This window comes from Portunus trituberculatus, chromosome 15 (genome assembly GCF_017591435.1).
Source record: "Portunus trituberculatus isolate SZX2019 chromosome 15, ASM1759143v1, whole genome shotgun sequence".
Classification (NCBI taxonomy): domain Eukaryota; kingdom Metazoa; phylum Arthropoda; class Malacostraca; order Decapoda; family Portunidae; genus Portunus; species Portunus trituberculatus.
This window is the reverse complement of record NC_059269.1, coordinates 8,858,629-8,866,128: the sequence shown is the minus strand read 5'-3', so window position 1 is coordinate 8,866,128 and position 7,500 is coordinate 8,858,629. Positions and strand designations below refer to the sequence as shown.

Here is a 7,500-nt window from a genome sequence, read left to right as displayed (position 1 = left end):
ATACTTAAATTTGTGGAAAGCCCTGCTAACATCGGTGACAAATTTGGAAGGGGCAACCCTCCATGACTTTGAATCGTCAGTAAATAACTGGTTGTTGAGGCAGGGCTGACGTGACACTAGATCAGAGTTAGGCTTTTAGATAGGTGACATTAAAAATGTGCCTTTAGCCTATAAAATACATTTAGCACATAAGATGTACTATAATGTAATCACTCTGAAATGTAAATACTCTGTAGTTTGTATAAATAAGAGAGAGAGAGAGAGAGAGAGAGAGAGAGAGAGAGAGAGAGAGAGAGAGAGAGAGAGAGAGAGAGAGAGAGAGAGAGAGAGAGAGAGAGAGAGAGAGAGAGAGAGAGAGACAGACCACTGGAGAGGACGGACGTGTGAGTGAGGCTCCTGCTTGTGGTGTGTTTTTTCGTGTGGGTGACAACAGTGTATGAGCATAAGGAAGTGCTTCAAATATGTCAGGTGGACGGAGGCAACAGCCAAATTCAAAGCCTCATGTGGGCAGAGGAATGAGAACGCCACACGGTAGGTCTCCACCTGCCAGCCAAAATGCTCCCCCACCTAAACCACATCACCTCCTCCCTCATCCTGGGGCCGAAGAAAGTGTGAATATTGCATGCGTCCAGGACATTCAAGGGAAGAGTGCTTCATACGAGCAGCAGCCACCAGACAGGAAGTCATCCTGAGGAGGGTATTAGCTGAAGGGAGGAGAAATGGGAATCGCCCTCACCCAAACCTACAACCTCAAGTGCCCTTTCGATGTGAACCTAGATGGCAACACGGGCAATGGGAGGAGCAGCCACGGTACCAGTGGGGATGGACCCCGGCCCCCTGGGAGGGAGCATATTAACATTAACAACAATCTGCCAACACACAGAAACATCAGCCACGCCTCTCATCTCACAGTTGTGTCTGCCAATGTCAGAGGGCTTCGTAGCAACACTGGGGATCTCTCTCATAACATTGTATTACGTCAAAAAGCTGATATTGTGGCAGTCAGTAAAACGTGACTGAATGACTTAGTGGAACCAACATTCGGAAAGATAAATGGATACACCAATTGAGTGAGGAAGGACCAGGAAGGCAGAGTTGGTGGAGGTGTGGCTGTTTGTTTAAAAAATTACCACCAGACCCAAGAACTGTCAGTAGACCTTCCTCAGATGATGGAAGCACTATTCTTCAAAATAGTGTTGACAGACAATAATGGCTTGCTGCTCTGTTTATTACTCCGCCTGTCCAGGCAAGGTCACTCCTCACTTGATTTCCTGGCGGAGAAATTGGACAACTTGCTCCAACACCATGGCTGCAACCATGTCCTCATTGTGAGAGATTTAAATTTCCACCTGGAGCAGCAAGCATACAACAATTTAGTGACAGAGTTGGGCCTCACCGACCACGTCACATTCCATATCCAGGAAAGGGAAGGGCTGCTCGATCCAGTGCTAACGGAGATACACCTGCACGTGGCGAAGGAAAGAGCTGCACCTTGAACCATCTGGCTGTGGGAGCAGGCCAGATGGCAAGACATGAGGGACGAACTGGCTGCCAAAGACTGGCAGGCGACGCTCTCAAAAAACGCGGAGGAGAAGGCTCGCGCCGTCACCTCACACCTGGTCGACCTGCACTTACCTCACCAAAGCCTCAAACACACCATGGTTCGGCTTTCGTTGCTGGGAAGCTGCCGAACACGAAGCATGGAGGATATAGAAGCAGCGCCCCGCACAAGACAACCTCGCCTTACATCGACCTGCTTGTAGGAGAATGACAGCCACCTCCAAGTGGGCGAGGAAGCACTGGGAGCAAACAATAAAAAACAAGCTCACCGGTCCAGGAGTGAGTGAAAAGACGTGGTGGGCGTTGGGCAAGGAGAGGCAAGGGTTGATGCAGCAGGACAGCGTCCCCCCCCCTCACTCACTAGGCAGGATGGATCCACTGCCACAAGCAGTGAGGATAAGGCTGCCCTCCTGGCTTAATTATTTTCTGACAAAATGTAAATGAAGAGCCCCACCTGGCCCCCTCCTGTGTTACCAAGGGAGACGGCCCACACGGAGCTGGTGGAAAAAGAACTCGGGGAACTAGATGTGAAGAAAGCCATGAGTCCAGATGAAATCAGCCCCAGAGTGCTAAAACAATGTGCCAAGGAGCTGTCAGCGCCTCTTGCTGCCATATTTTCTTCCTGTCTGGCAGAGAGAAAGTGGCCAGCATCCTGGAAAGAGGCAAATGTGATCCCTGTCCACAAAAAAGTGTCCAGATCTGACCCTAGGCACTACAGATCCATCTCCCTACTGTCTGTGATAGGTGAGGTGTTTGAGAAGCTGGTGTCATCAGTCATACGCCACCACCTAGATGAACACTAGCTTCTCTCACCCCACCAGTTCCGGTTTCGGTCAGGCCAATCTACTTCAGATCTCCTCCTCCTCTCTCACAGGAATGGCAGACACCCTTGATTAAGGCCTGGACACACTTGTAGTGGCCCTTGATATCGCGGGGGCTTTCGATCGAGTGTGGCACGCAGGTCTTATAGCTAAGCTCCAAGCAAAGGGCATCGACGGTAGTCTCCTGATGCTACTCGATGATTACCTCCAAGGAAGGACACTTCGGGTAGTTGTCAACGGGTGGACCTCATCTCCCACCAGTATCGGAGCGTCACTTTCACAGGGCTCAGTGCTGAGCCCAGTCCTGTGGAACGTTTATATTGACGATTTACTGCGCCAACTCCCTGCAGTCAAGGCTTACGCCGACGACTGCACAGTCTCCCTCTCCTACTGCGGTCAGGACACCCAGCGCGCCGTGGCCAACATCAACCGCCAACTGAAGGCAGCAGAGGAGTGGGGTAGGGCGTAGCAAGTCACCTTTGCGTTTAACAAAACACACTATGGTCGTCTCACGATACCCTGCCGCTTCACAGACCGTGGAAGGGCAACTGCGGTTTGAGGGTGAGCGGCTGTCTCTCCAGGAAAACATTAGGATCCTGGGAGTCACCATAGATCATGAGCTGCGCTACGACACCTACATCACGTCTGTAGCCCGCCAGACCTCACAGCGTGTGTCATCTCTCCGAAGGGTAGCTGGCTGTCTGGACCCGCGGGCCATCCTCACTCTCTACAAGGCACAAATCCGTCTCTACATGCCTTGACATGGATGTCCAGCGCCCCTACCCACACCAGACGCCTCGACGCGGTGAAGAGACGTGCTCTTTGTCTTCTGGGGGAAGACGAGGAGATCGCGGCCAGTATCACGTCACTGGACGTGGTAACCCTGACGGTGTGCCATAAGGCTTGGGTGCAGAACACACTTCGCCTCAGCCTGCCACCACAATCACCCGGGAAAATAACGAGGCAAGAAGGAACAGACACAAGCATGTGGTGGTACCTCCCTCCCACTCCTCACAACACCAGCGATCTTTCAAGGCCAGGGCAGCGCGTCTGTGGAACCTCTTCACGGTGGCCACACCTGTGGTAACGGGAATGTCTACTCATCAGACGAAAGTGGCCGCCAATGATTGGAGGAGCGCACTCCCCCCGAGGCTAGTGTGGTGAAGTATAGTAAAGTGTGTGGGTTTACTCAATGTGATATACTTCAACATAAGAAGTGATGTAGAGCAAGACGTTTAAAATAGTGCCTTGCCAACGCAAGGCATTTTAGGTCTAGATTCACACTATATACTATAATTCAAATGTTAAATGCAATTATGTAGTTTAAATAAAAAAAATAAGACAGAAAAAAAGAGAGAGAGAGAGAGAGAGAGAGAGAGAGAGAGAGAGTCGAGCGCCTCCTTCGCAATGCCGGTGGCCTGGGACAGCAGCCCCAAGCTGAGCTACAGCGACAGCGGCATCAGGGGCAGCAGTTGCAGCAGAGATAGCAGCGACAGCATCCAGACCCTCACCAAGATGCCCCTATCAACGTGATGGACAGCTTGGAGCACCGAAGGCGTGTTGTGGCCCTTACTGTGCTGCACAAAGCCCAGGTGCAGCAAATACCTCACCTCACGGCTCTACGGATACCCTGGAGAAGGAGTGAACGTACTACGAGAGCGGTAGTGTCCGACACCCTCCTCGAGGTGCCGAGGTGCCATTCAGTGAGGTGTCAGCGCGCCTTCTCCCACGACACCGCGGTGTTGTGGAACGCCTTCACCTCAGCAGTGGACGTCTCCAGCATGTCCACCCAGCAGGTGAAGTGTGCTGCCCACGCCTGGTTACGGACACATCCGCCTGATAGTGACAGTGACAGGTGATAAAATGGCAGTGTCCACCAGCCTGCCATCCACCTGACAGTGACAGTGCCTACAGGAATGGAGGAAAATAGTATGCCTGACAATGACAGTGAAACACAGTGACGTGGGATGTGTGTGTACCTGACATGACAGTGCTGATTAGTGGCGAGGGAGGTGCGCAGCTGACAGTCACAGTGTTATGACACCCTCGCTCACAATGACGTCCCCGGGAGCAGCTTTAGAATGAGCTTCACATGCCAGTGCACGTTCTTAGCTCACGAACTCAGCTCCAGCTGTAGACATACTTATATGTAAAATATGTATGTTATGTGCATTGTTTAAATAAAAAAAATAAAAAATAAAAGAGAGAGAGAGAGAGAGAGAGAGAGAGAGAGAGAGAGAGAGAGAGAGAGAGAGAGAGAGAGAATCATTTCAGAATCAGAATCATTTATTCCATAAAAATGGCTTTTCTGTACAGTTCTACATACGATATACATACGGTAACAGTTATACATAAGAAAAAAAAATATATATATATATATATATATATATATATATATATATATATATATATATATATATATAAGTATATGTTTAAGCTAAAAAGTTTTCTAAACTACTTTTTTTTTATTTATACAATAATACAGTAAATACAAGAGCAAGTTACATCGTTCATTACATACACTTAGCAAGTTTAAATAACTAATGGGCCATTTTTAGTGTACCCTATCTAAAAGTTAAAACTCTTTATCTCTCCCGCCAACACAAAAACCAGTCATTAATAGTTTTCTTGAACTCCTGCAACGAGCAGTCACTTATATCCAGCTGTGTGGGTAGAATAATGTTCCACCATCCTACGTATGTATTCACAAACTGTCGCTGGTGGTGCCACGTTCTACAGCGGGGCTGCAGGAGTTCCTTGGGGGCGAGGGTGACAGCTCGGGTGTGCACTTCAGCCAGTCGGGATGGCTGCCGGAGCGCCTCTAGATGGCTCACGTGACACAGGTGCACCTTTTACATAACGGTGATTCCCGCCACGTCCCTCCGGCGTTGAAGAGTGTGGAGGCATGGCTCCTGGCCGGTGTTATTTCCTTTAATGAGTCGCGCCGCCCTCTCCTGCACTTTATCTAAGAGAGCAAGGTGCGTGCGGGCCGCGCCTCCCCACGCCAGGCAAGCGTACTCCAGCGAGGATCTAATTTGAGCTTTATACAGCAGCTCTAGTCCCTCGCTGTCCAGGAGCCACGATATCCTCCTCAGAGAGGCCAGCTTCTCCGATGCCTCTCTGGCAAGCCGCTCAATGTGCGTCCTGAAGGTTAGTTCGCGGTCGTAGGTGACCCCCAGCACCTCCACCTCGTCTTGCGGCGTTAGTGTTTCCCCACTGAAGTCGAGTTGCAGGGCTGGCCTCGACCTGGAGGCAACGAGCAGCTTTGTCTTTGCGGGCGAATCTCACTTGCCATGCACTGCCCCAGGCTGTGATTTGTCTCATCGTGTTGCTGAGTCGGGACATCGCAGCGGCTTCTTCCCGGAGCTGAAGCTATGGGTCAGCGTGATGTCGTCTGCGTAAGCCCTGGTGTTTGGGAGGAGGTGCAGCAGGTCATTTATATACAGGTTCCATAGCAGAGGGCCGAGGCAGCTCCCCTGAGGGACACCTGCTTTGACGGGCTGCACCTCAGACTCTTGTCCTCCAACAGTCACTCTCAGGTACCTGTCACTCAGGTAGTCACTGAGGAGTGACAAGAGGGCTCCATTTACTCCTGCAGCACGTAGTTTGTTGACCAGAGCTGCATGCCACACCCGGTCAAATGCGCCCTCAATGTCCAGCGCCACGACGGCAGTGGCCTTGCCTTGGTCCAGGGCAGCGCTGAGGTCTGTTGTTAGCAGCAGGTGCAGGTCAGCCGCTGACCGACCCTGCCTGAAGCCGAACTGCCTGGTACAGATAAGGTGGTGCCGCTCGAGGTGCTCAGCGATTCGCGAGGCCACGACGGTCTCCATCACCTTACTCAGTACAGGCAGCAGGGAAACAGGGCGATAGTTTTTAGGGACACTTTTATCACATTTTTTATGCACTGGCACAACACTGCTGGTTTTCCATATTTGTGGCCACAAACTGGTCTGAAAGCACTGATTGAACAGCGCGGCGAGTGGGTGGGCCAGTTCACTTACAGAGGTGGCTTGAGTGTGACTACAGGGCTAGGGTTTTAATTAATATTTATATCATTATTTAGTAGAAAGCTTTTCAGTCTACTTCTGAACATAAGTATGGTGCTCGATTGCTTTATATTGTGTGGGAGAGCGTTCCATAGCCTGGGGCCGAGGACGAGGAGTGAGCGTGCCCCGCTGTGTGTGTTGGTGTGGGGGACATGCAGGTTGTCTTGTTGCCGTGTCGTGTACCTGCTCTGTGTCACCTCTGTCATGGTGGGCAAATGCAGAAACCACTCTGGAAAACTCTTGGTTTTTATCTTATATATAATTATAGCTATGTCATAGATTTTTTTTTTTTTTTTTGTCAATTTTCAGCCACTTTAATTGTGTTATAAAGGGGGTGGCGTGGTCACGCCTCTTTGCTCCTCCAATACATGTTTTCGCCGCAAAATTTTGTAGCCTTTGCATTCGTTTTATTAGTGTGTTGTTTGCAGTGCCATATATAGGGAGGCAGTAATTGATGGTGCTCAGAGCAAGTGATTCGATGGCTATTTTCCGTGTTATGTTGTCAAATTTATCTTTGACTCTGTTTAAGAAGAGTAGACTTCCCATCACTTTTTTGTGTGTTTCATGAATGTGTTTATCAAACGTCATGTGGGAGTCCATATAAACACCGAGATTCTTGATGTGTTTGCAAGGAGAGATGGTGGTGTTATCGAAGGTTAGTGTTATCAGGAATTTGCCTAATGAAGAGAGAGAAAAAGAGAGAGAGAGAGAGAGAGAGAGAGAGAGAGAGAGAGAGAGAGAGAGAGAGAGAGAGAGAGAGAGAGAGAGAGAGAGAGAAGAGAGAGAGAGAGAAAAGAAAGAGAGAGAGAGAGAGAGAGAGAGAGAGAGAGAGAGAGAGAGAGAGAGAGAGAGAGAGAGAGAGAGAGAGAGAGAGAGAGAGAGAGAGAGAGAGAGAGAGAGAGAGAGAGAGAGAGAGAGAGAGAGAGAGAGAGAGAGAGAGAGAGAGAGAGAGAGAGAGAGAGAGAGAGAGAGAGAGAGAGTCAGACATGTGTATGTAAGTTTTCTTCCTGTTTTCTATGAACAATAACGGTAACAAAGGATAAACGCCATTTACAACAAGTGGCTCGCTTTCC

At 49.8% G+C, this 7,500-nt stretch overlaps 2 protein-coding genes across 3 annotated transcripts in view; one reads left to right on the top strand and one right to left on the bottom strand.

The window, feature by feature from the left end:
• The window catches only part of LOC123504238 (von Willebrand factor D and EGF domain-containing protein-like), a 303,382-nt gene that overhangs the window by 128,813 nt on the left and 167,069 nt on the right, over positions 1-7,500 (bottom strand). The gene's annotated exons all lie outside the window — the stretch shown is intronic.
• LOC123504241 overlaps positions 1-7,500 on the top strand; it is a 16,040-nt gene that overhangs the window by 5,262 nt on the left and 3,278 nt on the right. The gene's annotated exons all lie outside the window — the stretch shown is intronic.